Source organism: Triturus cristatus, chromosome 4_2 (genome assembly GCF_964204655.1).
Source record: "Triturus cristatus chromosome 4_2, aTriCri1.1, whole genome shotgun sequence".
In the NCBI taxonomy this organism is placed as follows: domain Eukaryota; kingdom Metazoa; phylum Chordata; class Amphibia; order Caudata; family Salamandridae; genus Triturus; species Triturus cristatus.
In genome coordinates, this window is record NC_140586.1 from 57756868 (window position 1) to 57775276 (window position 18409).

At 42.2% G+C, this 18409-nt stretch overlaps 1 protein-coding gene and 1 pseudogene across 1 annotated transcript in view; one reads left to right on the forward strand and one right to left on the reverse strand.

Annotated features, from left to right (window-relative positions):
* Window positions 1–18409, forward strand: part of LOC146832966 (adenylate kinase isoenzyme 1-like) — a 518078-nt gene that overhangs the window by 56893 nt on the left and 442776 nt on the right. The window lies entirely within an intron of this gene.
* LOC146832967 (uncharacterized) lies at window positions 264–8718 on the reverse strand (annotated as a pseudogene).

Sequence of the window (18409 nt, forward strand, 5' to 3'; positions counted from 1 at the left end):
GTGAAGTCCATAGAGGGTTTTTGTGTGTTTATTATCCCCGAGAAACGGTGTGAAAAACATGGTAGATTGTGATGTTGAAATTATTCCTGGTAGTGTATATGAAGCATGTGGATGGGTGTAAAGTGGTTTTGAGCCTATTGACAGGTGTGGAGCACACATCGATAGTGCATCATGCGGCTGGTAACTGTAATAGGGAGTGAGCATATGGATGATATATTGTGCTTATTAACTCTGTCGGAAAAAAATCCTTTAAGCATTGCAAATCATTTAATCACCACATCTGCAACAAAAGGGAGTACAAAAAGGTTTATTGTACATGCCAGGCTAATTCAGCTGGGAGAGTGATGTGCTATGAGCGAAGCACAAGTCAGTCTCAACTAACATACACTTCAAGTCTACTTCTTATAATACTAATTTTTGCCTAGATCCATATTTAATACAATGTTCACAATAGAAAAAGCTTCCTGCTTTTCCGTTATGTCCCACCCAGATTACATACATTTATTTAACCCCTTGAGTGCCCATGACGAGATGGTCTCGTCATGGGCCGCGGTTGCGCTGTGCCCATGACGAGACTATCTCGTCATGAGCCCCGCCCGCTAATGAAACGCCCGGCACAGGGCGTGGAAAGGGCGGGGCACTCAAGGGGTTAAAGAACAGCTTTTTCCTGTTGTTTGTGACTTCTCATGCCAAACTAACAGACTACAATGGAAAACATTCTTGCTGCTCTGAATTTCCAGTTAAATATCCTAGGCAGGGCATTCTCAGCTCGAATACAATGAAGAGGAAAAAACACTTAAACCAAACCGTATTGAGACCTTTTTTTGAAAGCAGGCTGTGGGTTATTTCCAGATACAATTGTGCAACTTTAACATGTACGTTTAAACATCATTATACAGTTTTTCTGTCTTTACATAATATTTCACAGTGTGTGGGCACGTGACAGATAAAACTGAATAATTAGGTCCTAAATCTAAATTAGGGTTTTGATTCCTTTCATTCCCCTCTTTAGTCGATTCTTCGACTACTTCTTCACTACCCCTGTGCATTTCTTCCAATTCTATATTTTGTATCTCTTTATTTCTCCTTATAGGGAACATACCTCCCACTTTAGCTGTAACCCTCTTGCAACATGCTAAGATAACATGAAATACTAGGCACATCAATAGCAACAGAACTCTTATAGGCAACAAGGCCTTAGATAATCCCGACATCCAGGACGGCACCCAATCAAACCAGCCAGTGAACCACTCATCTGGAGCACCCCTCTCTTTCTTAATCTGTGCATGCAAATTATGCAAAGTCAATATGGCTTGAGTTAGATTTCCTTCATCTTCATCATTCGCCGGTATGAAAGTACAACATACTGAATTAGTTTTTTTACATACTCCTCCTTCGATTGCTGTCATTAGTCCAAAACATATCTGTTTTCCATCACCATAAGTCTGATTGAACGCAGCTCTTCTTTAATTGCATTAAAGCCATCTTCAGTAGCATTTATGGCTTTCATCAGCTCCCAGCGGGTGATCTGAACCCAGCGAGCAGTTGCTTTTGCTTGAAACATAGGTATCAGACTTCCAAAAAATGTTTGGGCGTCATTGAACAACCTATACTCTCTGGGCACATCCTGCCACACTGAAGTTCCAAAGTACTCAGCCATCCTTTTTCTTCTGTGATGATCCAGCAAAGTTGATGCTTTACTCATGGAATGCAAATGCAAATTTTGTTTTTCTTTTGCTGGTATTACCATAGATGGAGTATGCAAAGTCACCAGAGAGCAGATTCCGCTCCAGTCGGGGGGGTAATTGAGTGTATATTCGAGCTCCACACTGCCAGTAAAAATCCATAAGGCTGGAGGTACCGCCCTGCATATCGGCATTGTAAATAGTTGAACTGCAATTGAGATTCCGTCCCACTTTAACAATCCCATTTCCCTGATAGCAAAGAGAAAATCTTATTAGTTTCACAGCCAGCTTAGGATGACGTTTAATTCCAGTCCATGTATATCTCTGTATGTTTTCATCCCATACTTGCTGACATGATGCTTTTATATCATCAAATCTCAAATGATTTTTTGTTTCTGTGCCATCCCATAAAGATATGGCCCTACATGAAAACCTAGCTCCAGTGAACCATTTATTATTGGCAAATACTGATGCTTCAATACTTAATACTGGCCTGGCTGCGCAAACTGGGGGCAGTGGTTTGGCAGAATAATTATTACAGGTGGATGGTGGATTAGATCGCCCTAGAATACCTCGTTCCAATACGGCTTCCTCCCAATTTGCATAACTATATTTCTGCCCTGCTCCTTTCATTCTGGATATCTCTTTCATTATCTCTGTTTTATCTGTCAAAATTTGCAAAATTTCAGGGGTTGTATCAAATCTGGTTGTATTAACTCTGGCTGTCATAGGACTAACATGCGTTGGCTGTAACTGTGCTTTTATCCTACACAAGAAAAGATGCAATAAACACTTTGTCATATTAACGGGCACTTCTTTAGGATACACTAAAGGTGGTGTTTCTATGGCATGGGGAATAAGAGAACATACATAACAACTATCATTTTGTGTATTGGTACCTATATCATGCATGCTTTTGTACCACAAATTATCAAGTAAAGAATCATGTAGAGGATGTACGAAAGCGTAATACTTCTTCCCTATGTGTGGGATCTTTTGCATCTACATAACACATAATACAATAGCAAATTATTAGAGTAATAATCATAACCACTGAACTCATTATTATACTATGAAAAATATAATTTAGCTGTCTCTTCATTGTATAATTTGTTCTTGGACCATTGCCTCCTCCACTCTTTGTGGGAGTGAGGCCAAAAATGGAATAATGTCCGTTATATGCACCCAATTTCGCATCCCCTCCACTTTTACTGCTGTTGGCATGCTCTGTGTTACTTGGTAGGGGCCTAGAAACTTGGGATCCTTCCATGTTCTTACAAAGTTGCGCTCGAAGACCCAGGAACCGATGCTGATGGCTGTAGACACGGGCAGGGGTGGTGCAGTACTGTTGGCCTGTTGCAGCTGAACCTGTTTAGAATAAACCTGTACAGCTTTTGTTAAGGCAGACATGTATGCATTCATTTCTTGCCAAACACTTTCTGATGCAGACTTGGTATCAGAACGAATCATTTGATTTCGTTTAAAATAAAAATTAGAATGCCTACCTGTTACGACTTGGTGAGGGGTCAAATGATGGTCTTTTGAAGGGGCATTTCTCAATGCATACAGAGAAAGGGGAAGGTAGTAAAGCCAATTCTTTTTCAGTGTCTCACAAATTTTTGACACTTTGCTTTTCAATAAGCCATTCATCCTCTCAACAATTCCATTACTCTCTGGGTGGTAAACTGAGGTAAACTGGTGTTCCACTCCTAATAGTGTAGTAATTTGCTGAAATACTGTGTTAGCGAAGTGTTTTCCATTATCGCTGCGTATCGCCGCCGGAACCCCCCACCTAGGTATGACCTCTCTCACCAGGAATTTGGCTGCCTGGTCAGCATCACACCTGGAGCAGGGTCCTGCTTCAATCCATCGCGAAAATGGACACACCACTACTAACAAATACCTATATCCATTACATTTTTGTATCATATCTACAAGATCTATGTGTAACTTTATGAAAGGACCTATTGGTCTTGGAATGGAGGATGAAGGCATTTTTGATGACCTCTTATTAGAGTACTGATAACACACATGACATGAAGCTAGAAATACATCAACTAATGGTCCTAGATTAGGGATAAACCAGCTTGTATTTAATTCATCCATCATTACTCTTTTAGAATTGTGTGTTGGTAAATGAAGTTGTCGAAGGGCTGTCATAAGTAATGACTGAGGCATTATAACTTTACCTGAAGTTGCTGATCTATAAAGAAGATCTGGAAATCCAGTCACTCCCCCCCTTGATTTCCAGAGATCTTTCTCATGTTGTGTCGCTGCATTTTGAATGTCTAATAATGTCTCTGTAGAAATATTCTCATTGTGTTGTATCTCAGCCTCATCATCTGCATCTAAAGTGTGCATACTTTTTGTTTTCATTGCATATAAACTAGCTTCCTTTGCTGCTGTATCAGCAGCTTCATTTCCCTTAGACACCAAATCTGTTCCCTTTGTATGTACCTGGCACTTAACCACTGCTACTTGACATGGTATTTGTAATGCAGCAATAAGGTCAGCTAAAAGATGTTGGTGCGCTACTGGTGCCCCATCAGATTTAAGAAATCCTCGCCTTTCCCATCTCTTCAGCCCTGAGTGAACTGTGGAAGCTACATGTGGTGAATCAGTGTATATTGTTACTGGCTGACCCTGACAAGCCTGTAGGGCCGTTATCAATGCTTTTAATTCAGCCACTTGGGCTGAGTCTTGGGATGGCAAGCTTAAGAGGTGCAATGTGTGTAAGGTATAATCAGTAGGTGTACCAATAGCCTCAACAACAGCTGCACCAGGAACCATCAATAAACAATTGTCGGCCATCAGACAAGGGGTCCTCATGTGCCAGGTGATCGTCCTCCTCCAATGTTGCACTACAGTCATGATCAGTGGGCTCTAGTGGGTGCACTAAAATAGTTGCAGGATTGACTGAGTGTACTCGCTCAATGCAGATAGAAGGGTTTGACAGTATTACTTCATAACCTGTTGCTCTTTGAGTGGTCAGTGTACTTTTACTTTTCTGCAGCACAGCAAATGGAGAGTGCTCAACATACAATGTTACAGCGCATCCTGCTGTAATAGTACTACTCTTTTCTACTGCAAAAGCTGCTGCTGCAAGCTCTCGCTCACAAGGAAAGTGACCTTTCATTACTGGATCTAATAGTCCACTAAAATAGGCGACGGGTTTATGACCCATTGGGTATTTTTGAGTAAGGACTGATATCATGGAATCCTCTTCGGCAGCAGAAAACAGAAAAAATCTCTTTGTATTGTTTGGATTTGCTAGCACTGGGGCTGAAGCAATTGCTTCTTTCAATGTCTGAAATTCACTTACACTGTCATCACTCCACTGTATGCCTGTGTTGTCAGTTTTAGCTTGCTTCATTGCATATAATAGTGGTTGTATGATGGTAGCATAATCAAAAACCCACTGACGTACAAAATTACAAAGGCCTAGAAATTTCTGCATGTCTTTTACTGTTTTGGGCTGAGGCTGATCACGTATAGTTTGTATTCTAGACCCTGCTATCTTTTTGCCTTCTGCGGATAACACTTGGCCTAAATACAGCACTTCTTTTTGCACAAACTGTAATTTTTTCCTGTCCACTTTGTATCCCTTAGTAGCAAGTAGCATTAGGAGATTGACAGTGTCCAGAACACATTCAGATTCTGTTTTACTGCATATTAATAAATCATCTACATATTGCAAAACTGTACTGTCTGACTGGAAATTTAACAAATCATCTCTTAATACTCTATTAAACACAGATGGAGACTCACAATAGCCTTGTGGGAGTATAGAGTACTGGATTTGTTCACCATCAAAACTGAAGGCTGTCAAATAATGACTGTCGGGATGTAAAGGTATGCTAAAAAAAGCATTCTTTAAATCCACCACAGAAAACCATTTACTGTTACTTGGTATATTAGTCAATATCACAGATGGGTCTGGCAGTATGGAGTACTCTGCTAATACTATGGCATTAAGGGGGCGAAAATCCTGAACCATCCTCCAAGTATTACCTGTAGATTTTTTCACAGGATAAATTGCTGTATTACAAGGCGATGGACAGGAATACAGGACTCCCTGATCCTTCAGTCTTTGTATTGTCCCTCTAATACCTTCTTTTGCTTCTTTAGACAATGGATACTGTTTTACACATGGCAATTGTGCACCTGGCTTCAACTTTATCTTAAATGGTTCTGCAGATAATATCAGTCCTACCTCATCTGGAGCTGATGTCCAGCGGCAAGGTGGGACTGCTGCAAGTGCTTCAATATCATTGGAGGGGGATGACACAACTGGTAACGTGGTCTGTGCACGGTAAACACGTACTAACAAGGGTGCAGTGTGTGTGTATAAACTATCTCAGTCCTGGTGGGATCGTCTGAAAAGAGTTCTGAATTAGAAATGTCCCGCGGTCTCAGACCAGGCATTAGAAAAATCAGGACCTTCCAAATTCCTCCATCATTGTCTGATTCCACCAGAGTGCCCCACCTTCTGGATATTTCCATGCACTCAAGATTAAGGGCATTCACCTGTCCTAGTTCATCACCACCAGCTTGGCTCCTGAAAATTAATCTTGGTGGTAATTCCATCCATCTCCCTAAAAGTATTTCCTCTGTCTTCAGAACCGTAAGTACTGCATCTGCTAGCAGTTTATAATGCATTGGCTCTGCCCTTCCAACCACATTTTCCTCTGGTATTCTTAGTAAATGTATCCCACATTTCACTTCCCTGGTATTTCACATGTCATGGACCCATCAGAGGAAAATCTTATTGTCATGTTTAATTTAGACATGATATCCCTTCCTAATAAATTTGCTGGTGAATTTGGAGAATAAAGGAAATGCTCCTGCGTTCGCACTCCTGCCACCTCTATGGGCACATGTGTTGTGTATGGAATGCGCTGTACTTCACCAGAGAAGCCCTGCGTATCCATGGTGGCAGAGGACAATGGAGCATTTCCTTCTGAGAGGCAAGATTTTGTTGCCCCTGTATCAACCAAAACAGCATATCACCTTCCCATTATAATCATTTCTACCATTGGTTCTTCCTCTAGGTGTATAGTCCTAGCTACCACCGTTCTATTGGGATTCCCTGGTGCGTCCCATCAGGCTGTATGATGAAAGGGGTTTCCACCTTGAAGAATCACTCCCCCTTGTCCTTGACTCCCTGTGCTCACCAGTGCAGTAGTCTGCACTGATGCTGGCCTCCTGTCTGCACAACAGGTGCTGGTGCCCCTTGAATAGGTACGTTAGCAAATTGCTGTTGTGGCATATAAACCTGGGGTAGTGGAGTTATTTGTTGTTGAGGATAGGGGGCATACTGATATGGACCATATTGAGGCGCTGGCCCTGACGTGTTCACATTTTGTCTTCCTCTTCCTCTCCCTATTCCTATCACTCCCTGCGCTTCATCACTCTTCTTAAAGCGGCATTCAGCAATAAAATGTCCAATATTACAGCAGTAATGGCATTTAAAATTTCTTCTTCCTTGCATCTGTCTCCCCTCTCTTTGACCCCTTCCTTGCTCCCTGTTTGCAACAGGAACCTGCTCAGTCATTTCTTTTCCTGTCTTTTCCTTCTCATTTTTCTATATGTTTTGTGTCACCAGTTTAGCTTGGGCTCTGTCACTTTGGGCTTTATTCCTCTTTTCCTTTTCTTCCTTTTTTCTACAAAAATGTATAATATGTGCTTGTATTTCTGCCCACGGTTTTACATCTAAAGCCACAACCTGATCTAAATGGACTTGTATATCTCCTGGTAGCCCCTGTTTTAAAACATTGTAGAATAATCTACAACTACCTCCTATGTCTACAGGTCCTAAATCTGCTTCCCACTTTTTCTTCATCATTGTTATGTAGTCTGCACAGGACTGTCCTGGAGACATAGTTTGTGTCATTAATGTCCCAATATCTGGTCGGTCTGGGTACCTATTCCTTAATTCAGTCCACACTCTAGAGCGCACAACTCCAAAAGCAGACCCATCATGTTTTCCTTTAGTAATAGTTACTCCTTGTATCCCTGCACTTCTCATTATACTACCCACCTCATCCCCTACTATGGAGCTCAAAAGGCTCTTTACATCCCCAAGAGCTAAAGGAATCCCAGCTGTTGCATTTTCAAATGCTAGTATCCATTTCCCTGCTCCTTCATGTAATGGAGGCAGGCCTTTTTTTTTTAGATTTTCTTTATCCATATGTTGCCATGGAACATAGGCGGGCTGTGCTCCCCGTGTCTTATACACCAGTGGCATCTGCATTACAGCGGTATTCCTGTCACCATGTCCCTCATGAGGTGTGTCAGACCTTAAAGCATATTTCTTCCACACACACAGACTTTGTTGCATGTAATCATAATCCCACTCTGGATCCCCATACCCTTGAAAAATACATAAATCAGCCATATTTATCAATTCAGGGTCAAAGGATCCTGCTCTTGGCCACACTTTCATCTGTGGCACCATGCCTGCTGTCCATCCTGCAAGGTTATTAGTAAATGGGACAACATCATACCAACTATTTTCTCCCTTTGCTACTATTTCATTGGGTGTCAAGTCACTGTTTCCGTTCCTTTCTTTTCTCTGTATAAAACTTGTCATTCCCTGCATATTTTGTACATGAAGGGATCCTACTTCAGCTGGAGGGGAACTTTGTCCTAACTCTATCATACCCTCTGCGCGAAATGGACGCCCAGACCTTGTTGTACTACTGGGAAACACCTGCTCTCCTCTTAATTGTTCTCTAGAAGCACTTTGTTCCTCTAATCTTCTTCTATTTATTTCAGCATTTCTGTTCTCAGCCTCTTGCCACAATTCCATGTGTTCCCAGTCAAGAACCTTTCTAGTTTCACTCTCCACTGAGTTTATTTCTTCCTCATCCTCTCCTGTCACATTCTTGATTTCTAGATCATATCCTATGTCCCTTACAACTGGCTTTGCATCTGGTTTAAATGATATGGAATTACATATATTTGAACAGTCATCAGCAATAAGGCTTAATCTCTTAATTGTATTCTGTATTCCCTTTACAGTGGTGGTCATGGCACGATAACCCTTATCCTATTCCTGATATATTTTTGACCGTTCCCCTAAATCAAACTTCACCTGTGGGGTGCTAGTATAATATCCATTTCCCTCACTTGAGTTTTGAGGAATCTTGCTAGCCCATTCTAATATATCTTTTGACTTTTGTTCCAGCAATTTTCCATTGTTGTCTTGTCTTAAGTTTACTGAAATGTCTCCTGTTAAGGGCACTGTTCCCTCATATACTTTTTCAGGTTTAAGAGGGTCTTTATTAATTGTTTGAGCAAAATTAACCTCCCCCATTTTTAATTAGTCATCAACCTTTGGTGTAACTTTGTTTATGTCAGTCAAAGGAATTAATATCGAATGTTTATAGCCTAAAGCTGGAACATCAGTGTCCACTGAGTCCATTGAGGTAGTGGATTTCTTATCTTCCACTGACAATGATGGATACATACCCTGACGGCATAAGGGCCCTTTAATTATCTCAGAATATGTCGGGGGTGGTGCTGTGGCTTCTACATGGGAATCCTGACTGAATATCTTCCACATGTCCAATGATGCTAATCTTTTTGTTCTCTTATATCCTTTATATGCTCCTAAAATATATGAGATTACATGGACTATCACTGTATTATCAAAAGAGCCATCTGGCGGCCATGGAACCAGGGAAGTCTTTGTGCCTTCTGCCCATTCCTGACAATGTCTTTTTATTCTGTCAGAGTCTCCTGGAAATGTGGAAATCATATGGCCTAAAGGAGTCCCTTTGTCTCCCTGCCTCCCCTTGGATGATTTCTTAAAGAAAGGCATGACCTCACAATTTTCCTTTTAATCTACTAAAAAGCATTTACTATTCTTAAATGTCCTAATGTAGTTCACACTAAAAACAGTTGGTACCTCTGATAATGCAAGAGAACTTATAATCTATTACACATGATATAACAATCACAAATCTACATATACATATATATTTAGAAAAACAACTCACATAACATATAAATACAAAATGTCAACTTTTCCTCTTTCTCTGGCGTTTTCCTAATTCAAACTGTCAGGATAAACATCTTAGATAATTCCTATTTCTCTAATAATTCCCAAAGGGAAAGAAAAACAGTCTGCCAAGTTTAACTAAATAAACCTCTATTTCTCTGACGATTCCTAAACAAAAGGTCTGTCAGGATCAACAAAACACATTTAATTCTCTCTCTCTGACGATTAGTAAACAAAGGTCTGCCAGGATTAACACATCTCTGTTTGTAACAGTTGTGGATCAATAGGATTCGACGATCGCCCTTTTTTCCTACCTTATCTGGCTGCGCAGACGTCCCCCAGACCGGTACCCTTGTCGTCCAAAAAACAGATCTTTCGTATCAACGGGCGGGCGTCTGTCATCCTCCTCAAATTGTGCACGACTAAATTAGTTGTCCGAAGGGGAACCTCCCCAGCGGCAGGCAGGAGCAAAGGGGATCTCTTGGCTGGCTCTGCCACGATGTCGGGAAAAAATCCTTTAAGCAGTGCAAATCATTTAATCACCACATCTGCAACAAAAGGGAGTACAAAAAGGTTTATTGTACATGCCAGGCTAATTCAGCTGGGAGAGTGATGTGCTATGAGCGAAGCACAAGTCAGTCTCAACTAACATACACCTCAAGTGTACTTCTTATAATACAAATGTTTGCCTAGATCCATATTTAATACAATGTTCACAATAGAAAAAGCTTCCTGCTTTTCCGTTATGTCCCACCCAGATTACATACATTTATTTAAAGAACAGCTCTTTCCTGTTGTTGTGACTTCTCATGCCAAACTAACAGACTACAATGGAAAACATTCTTGCTGCTCTGAATTTCCTGTTAAATATCCTAGGCAGGACGTTGTCAGCTCGAATACAATGAAGAGGAAAAAACACTTAAACCAGACCATTTTTTGAAAGCAGGCTGTAGGTTATATCCAGATACAATTGTGCAACTTTAAACAGCACGTTTAATGCATGTTTAAACAGCATTATACCGTTTTTCTGTCTTTACATAATATTTCACAGTGTGTGGGCACGTGACAGATAAAACTGAATAATTAGGTCCTAAATCTAAATTAAGGTTTTGATTCCTTTCAACTCTAAGAGGATGTGTAAAGCACATACAGGACTAAACCATGGATATGGAAATCTTAGAAAACCTAGATGTCACATGGATAGAATTCAAGGCTTCCTTCCATACCTGACCTTCTTAGAAATCTGCCTGCCCAGGGGCAAAAAGCAAACGCTTTTCATCTGTCCCTCAGGGGCAAAAAGCAAATGCTTTCCATCTATCCCTCTTATAAATTGAAACAGTTTCAGTGTGCTGGATCTATTTAAGCTAATGCAGTGAATAGAGATCTGTGAATGGTAGAGGAGAAGCTGCATAAACAGTCTTATAGCACTACTTATGTCTATTTATTCCTAAAACTTTAGAGGAAAATCCTGATAAGAAGTCATCTTTTTATTTGAAGTCTTTATAATATGTTGACGAACCAGTTCTATGATCTCCTATTCTCTAGTAGTAGAAGGCCATTTTAAAATGTAATACTTCTAATTTCTTATCTCACCTAAGAACGGCTCTGGTAACTACCACCTGCACCCACCAAAATCCTTCCTCTCCAGAACTGTCAGTAACTGTATTGCATTTCTCCTCAGCCCACTTATCGTAAGTAAGAAATTTAGGTGTGATTGAGGATTTTAGTCTTCATCTTTTCCAAGCACATCAAGTTTTTAAACAAAGTTTGTACATAATGAGATGCCTACGCCACACTAGCTCACATATCCTTAATAGTGGTTCTCTACTTTCAACATAAACTCCCCACCTTTTCCCAAATGGTCTTGGTTGACCCTTCTTCTGACCACAACCCCACTTCAAAATGTTGTGATCTGTCAAAAAACCCTTCTCTGTCCAGATGGCCAGCTACTGAAGTCAATTTCAGCAAGAATAAGAATAGACAATCGCTTAAAATTCGAAGCTCTTCAGTCCCACAGAATTGCAGGAGGCAGATGACCCATCCGAAAACAAAACAAGGTAGGTAGGCACAGTTGCATGTATTTTCAAATTGCAACACCTCTTGCCTATTCTAGTGATGTATGCTGCTCCATGTTTAATGTGTATAGCACAGAGCCCCCACCTCCCTCCTTACTTGAACAGTATTTACCTGAGAATTGTGGAATACTGTTAAGACTACAGAGAACAGAATATCTGGGGATGCACACAGCTGTGCTTAGTAGAAGACGGGTGTAAGAGTGCTGCTACAGCATGTTGGATATGATGTTTGAAGCAGGTCTTTGATTTTTCATTAACTTCAACCAATACCTCCCATGGACTCCACACATATATAGCTAACTATGTCAAATACCTTATCAAATATGTGCTCAGAAATATTCCAAAGAAACTTGATCCAATTTAGAGAATTCTGCGGTATTTTGTACCTTTGTTAAGGGCATAACGTTGTACATAAAGTTTGATATGCAATATAAACCTTGTGTTTGAGGATATAGCCTATGTCAATCATTTACTTCAGGAACGTATGAAAGCTGTAAGACTGGAGGGTTTAGAATGCATTCTTATCCAGTCTCATAAGAGAGAAGCTATTCCAAAATGATGTAGTTGTCTCCATCTACTGACCTTGCATAAATGTTTGAAAGATTGTTTTCCTGCTAAGCCCTTGCAGGAAATTGGCTGTAAAATTAGAAACTATGTTTTTAGGGTGATAAGCTAGCTCACCTGCCCTCGACTTGCTCGTCCTCTCTCTTAATTACCTTTTACTGACCCCTCTTTGTGATCTGGTGACAGTCTGTTTGCATGTCTTTCAGAAGCATTTGGCTGTCATGATTTTAAAAAGAAATTGTCTGCTATGCCCTTTGATCTGAAAATCAATAACCTACTGTAGTCTTCAGCCTTTTACATATTCTTGCCGACTAGCTTATACAAGTATTATTAAATATTTGTGTTCTATGGCACTGCTTTTGTGTGCGTTTATTAGTATGGTTCATTAAATGTTTACAGTCTCTCTGTCATATTTCTAAATTAGAACCAAGTAGAACACGTCAGTGGATTTGTGTCCTCTCAGTTCATTCCATAAGACGATTGAACATTATCTGTTTCAGCTTATCATTGCTTGTATTTCAATTGTGATGGTTTCAGTCTTTATTAGTAAAGCAAGCACCTTTTATTTGACTTGCAAACTAAGAACCAGCTGGGCTTTTGGCTCTTTATCAATCGCCTGGACCACGGGGCTTCTGTTCATCAAGCATTAATGTAGATCAATCAATTTGTACGTGTTACATCAAAGAGCTCTATCAAAAGGAAGTACCTAATCTAGCACTAGAATGTGACTTCACCTCCCACTCTCCTCTGGAATTCTACCAGGAAGAAATCAAAGATAGAATCAGGAAGAGTAGAGGGGAGGGAGCACCCTTCCCAGAATGACCTTTCTGCTGCTAATCCATTGCCGCAACTTCATATATTTTGAATGTCCATATTCTGATTCACTCTTATTATTTTACATTGTGTTTATTGAATAGGTTTTTTATGTCATTGTGTCTGTACTCTTATTGATATTTGGTTAAAGTCTTGTTCCCTTTTTTTTTTAAAACTTATGTACATTTTTAGAAATTGAATTGTGTCTAAGTTTTTCGTTGATTTAAACACAAAATATGATTTTATATTGTCAATAATAAATAAAAAAATGTTTTAATCTTCACTATTGTATGGTACACTGGTTTTCATTAACAGCTTTTCTAACGTTTTCAGTTTTATATCACCTGACCTAGTGGCTGATATCTAATGTAATTGCCTAGGAATATACCCTTCATTGTGTCTTTCTGCTGCTATCGACAAACAGAACCCGCAGTTCTGGTCAGACTTCTTCTCTACCCTATTTAATTTCTGCCTCACAACATCAATTATCGCTGGCTTCTACCTAGGGTTGGTACTACACCCTAAAAGTCCTTATATTTATTGTTCGGTTCCTTTATCGGACACAGAATCAAAGGTATTTGCGAGGCTCTTGTTGTCTGAGCTGGAAGAACGGGCCTCTAAACAAAATGTAATCCTGTTCAACCAAATAGGGGTTGGAGCTAAGTCAAATACAACTGACAGTTTAGTTACATTATCATTGATAATTGAGAAGACAATTTAAGAACAAACAACTACTTTGGCCATGCTTCATTGACTTCAGTAAAGCATACTACCATGTCAACAGGAATCTCGTTTGGAAAAAGCAGTCTGCCTGGAAAATACTGTCCAGTTAGCTTTGTGCGATCCAACTACTATATACAGACACCTGGGCCCAAATAATGCTGGTTGCGGCCAGCTGCCCTCACCAAAAGTTCAAATTCAGAGGCGCCTTACACAAGGGTGTGTGCACGGCCAATGTTATTTAATTTGTTTATTTCAGATTTGACCAGTAGTCTATACAAAGCCGCTTCTCTTCCTGCACAGCTATGCTTCCAGGCACTCATCTCCCTGCTTTATGCAGATGATGTAGTTCTTCTCAACTTAACAGGAATAGGCCTCCAGAAGCTTTTAAACACCTTGGATATATATTGTAAAGAGAATGAACTGATAGTGATTTTTGGGAAGAAGCTACAAAAAAACGGGCATTGGCATATGGGATGCAAGCCGGTGATGGAGAGGAATAAATATAAATACTTAAAGTTATGGTTCAAAATCGAAGCTATCAACCTTTGCACTTCAGTGCATTAAAACCGAGGCTCACATCACTTATTTCAGTGCTCCAGAATCTATTTGAAATCCTCTGGCCCCTTTATTAGGAGTTATGGAAGGAAAGCTTATTCCAGCATTAGCTTATGGCACAGAAGCCTACCTGGAGAAATTTGGACATGTTAACATTTTGCAATGTAAGGTTTATCAGTTTTTGTTTTCCCTTCCTCAAAATAAGACTGAAGTTTGGCTAGTGGACCAACAACTGGCCCAGAAAGCATCTCTTCTTAAATACTTTAATTTACTTTGGCAGGCTTAAGGGTAAACACTAAAAACTTTCATTTGAAAGGGGTTTCAGTTCAGGGATAGAATGAATGCCTGGGGGGCTTTTACAGGGGCCCTTCAGGATTTGAAGGCTGAAGCTTTATGAAAGCAAAATATATCACACATTGGTTTTTAAAAATTCGCTACGTATTCAAGTAAGACGATCAACTTTTATTAATGATAAAAGAAGACTTAGCAAGAGGAGGCATGCTTGCCTCATAATCAGTTTGTTAGAAATGGGGGTCTCTAGTTGGCAATGGCTGGCCACTGTCCAAGTAGGGACCCTTCTTCCTAAGTCAGAGTAAGCGGGCTACACCCTTTGATAACCCCTGCTCAACCCTGTGGTAACGTAGCACGAGCAGCTAGGCTTATCTCAGAGGCAGTGTGTGAAGCATTTATGACCATACACAGTAACACAGTGAAGAACACTACAAAGGGACATCACACAAGTAGTTATAAAAAATAATTATCTTTATATATAGACTTAACACAAGACCAATAACAGTAAAAAGCCACAATACTAGAAAATAGTGTTACTCTTGAAATGCTGTAAAAATAGTTCAAAGTGTGCAAAGAGGAGTCCAGTTCAAGGCAGTGGTCTCTGCGACCCTTTTACTCACAAAATACCTGGATTCTGTAGCAAAGCAACTAAAATGTCGCTAAGGAGTTTTAGCGATGATTTTCCTCACGCGTGACCAGCGATGCGTTGAATCCTTGCCGCAAGGGAGGATGATGCGCTGATCTGTGTGCAGGACAAAGCGACAAACTTCTCCACGCTAAGCCGGCGATGCTTTGAAATCCTTGCAGCGAAGGGAGGATGATGTGCCGAGCCTGTTGCGTGTGCGATCTTGTTGCGATGAAAAGAAATGGCGCCCCGTGAGGGAGCGACGATCCTGATGCGATGCGATGAAAATGGCGGGTGCACGGCGTCCGCGCTGCGATGTCGTGAAGCGATGAACTCGATGCGATGATCTTTGGTTAGCGAGCACTTGGAGGCCCGCAAACATGTGATGCGATAATCTTCGGGTTAGCGAGCAGTTGGCAGCCCGCAAACGTGTGATGCGATGATCTCCGGTAGCGAGCACTCAGCGGCAGCAGCGCGATGATTTTCCTTACGCTCTTCAGCTGCGGCGGCTCGCAATCAGGCGTTAGCGACGATTTTCAGCACTCTCTCCTCTGTAGTAGAACTAGAGGCCCTGGAACTCACAGGAGCCTCAACTGCAGATAGAAGTCCTCGCTGGGAGGAAAAAGGAGGCTGGTGGTGGAGTCTGATGTGCCTGAGACTCCTGCAGGAGGCTAGCTCTCTTCTAGCCCTTGGGTGATTGCTGTAGCAAGATAAAATAAAAGTTCCTTCCAAGTCCTTTTCCTCTTCTTTCAAGTCCAGTAGTAACCACTGCAGGCCAGTCCAAGAAACAGCACACAAGTACAAGGACAGTCCCCTCCTGCAGATTCCTTCAGTTACACGGACAGAGGTTCTTCTTGTTGTCCAGGAGCAATACCAATTGTAGGGGTTTCAGCACGGATATTTATACCCCAAAAGTCTTTGTTCTCAGAAGCTACACGTCACTGAACCCAGCCAGAACCAGTTCTGCTCAGTCCTGGAGCACTTTGTTTACCAGGCTGCTTCTTTCCTTTCAGAGTGCAGGGCAGAGAAATCAGACGCACCACAGGAGGTGGAGCCAGCATTGTGGAGGGAAGGCACAGCCCTATTCAGGTTCCAGGTGCAACTCCTCCCACCCATCTAGATGCAGATATCTCTATTCACCACTGGGACACCTCACCCTGTCTCCTGGAATTCCCCAGCCCTGTCACTCCAGAACCAGACAGCCAATACACATATCAGCAGAGCACACTGGAAGGCTTAGGTAAGAAAATACTTTAAAAGTGGTATTTTCAAGCCCAGAATATAAAAATAAACTTCACTAAAAGATGTATTTTAATATTCTGAGCTCAGGCATACTAAATTAGTTTTTCCTACCATGTTCTTTGGGTTAGTTAGGACTATAGAATGTAATAGTCAAACTGCCCATTCTGGCCTATGGAGAACAGGTAGCCTTACAGTAGTGAAAAACGAAATTGGGTGTAATTCACTACCAGGACATGCTACACACATCAGGGCATGTCCTACCTTACACATACAATGCACCCTACCATAGGGGTGACTTACATGATGCCAGGGGAAGGTTCAGGGGCTGGGAAGTGGGTGCACTTCACAGCCAGATGGCAGTTCTGGACTGCACACAGACTCTGCAGTGGCAGGTCTGAGACACACTTTACGAGCTGCTTCTGTGGGTGGCGCCCACCAGCAGCATTTGTTTTACCAGCCCTGGGCACACACAGGCCACGCTACTAGGGTCTAACAGGTAAACCAAATAAGCCAATCATGGATATACCAATTCACATGTCATATTTACACAGGGAGAGCATATGCACTTTAGCACTGATCAGTAGTGGTAAAGTGCCCAGAGTCATAAAGCCAATAAAAATAGGTTAGAACAAATCCAGGAGGAAGGCAAAAAGCTTAGGGATGACCCTGCAAAAAGGGCCATTTCCAACATGACGCCCTTCCAGCCAAAACGCAGGGTAGACCAATCACTACCTCGATGGGATTCCCTGCTTTGGGCGATAGAACACGGAACTGGTCCGCGGCTCCAGGGGCATATTCCAGTTCTACGCCAATCTGAACCCTGGTGGATCCCTCTGTCCACACTCTCAGGGCCCACTAAGACAACCAATGGGGAACTCTTCCTGTCACCTGTGGACACCACCTGTGCAGCACCTAACCCTAGCTTGCTCCCAGGTGTGTCCCAACAGAGAGACAGCAAGCCACAGTTTCCACAGACAGTAGTCAGTGATAAGAGCCAGACCTCATAGCGTTCAGGGCTCTCCAACCTCTGAGGCATCAGAGAGCGGGGGGCAGTAGCCCCAGGTGCCCAGCACCCTTTTTCCACTCTCCCTCCTGTCAGGTCAGGCAAGACACCCTGACACTGACCCACCAGCCCTGGGCCTGTACCCAGCGGCTGGGCAGGAGCCTGTCCTCCTCCTCACCTGTGGACACCACCTGTGCAGCACCTAACCTTAAATGGCTCACAGGTGTGTCCCAACAGTCAGACAACAAGCCGCAGTGGCCACTGAGAGTAGTCAGTGATGAGACCCAGGTCTTGTGCCTCTCAGGGTTCTCAAACCTCTGCGGCATCAGAGAGTGGGGTCAGTAACCTCAGGTGCCTCCCACCTTTGGTCCACCCTCTCTTCTGTCAGGTCAGGCACGCCACCCTGACTCTGACCCACCAGCCCTGGGCCTGTACCCAGCGGCTGGGTGAGAGACTGGGGTGGGCTTTCCCACACCCGGTCCTCCTCCTCACCTGTGGACACCACCTGTGCAGCACCTGACCTTAACTGGCTCACAGGGGTGTACCAACAGACAGACAACAAGCCACAGTGGCCACTGACAGTAGTCAGTGATGAGATCCAGACCTTATGCCTCTCAGGGTTCTAAAACCTCTGTGGCATCACAGAGTGGGGGGCAGTAACCCCAGGTGCATGGCACCTTTTGTCCACTCTCCCTCTCACCAGGTCAGGCATGACACCCTGATACTGACACACCAGCCCTGGGCCTGTGCCCAGTGGCTGGGCGAAAGACTGGGGTGGGCTTTCCCACACCTGGTCCTCCTCTTTGGGGCTTGGTACCCTCCCACCTG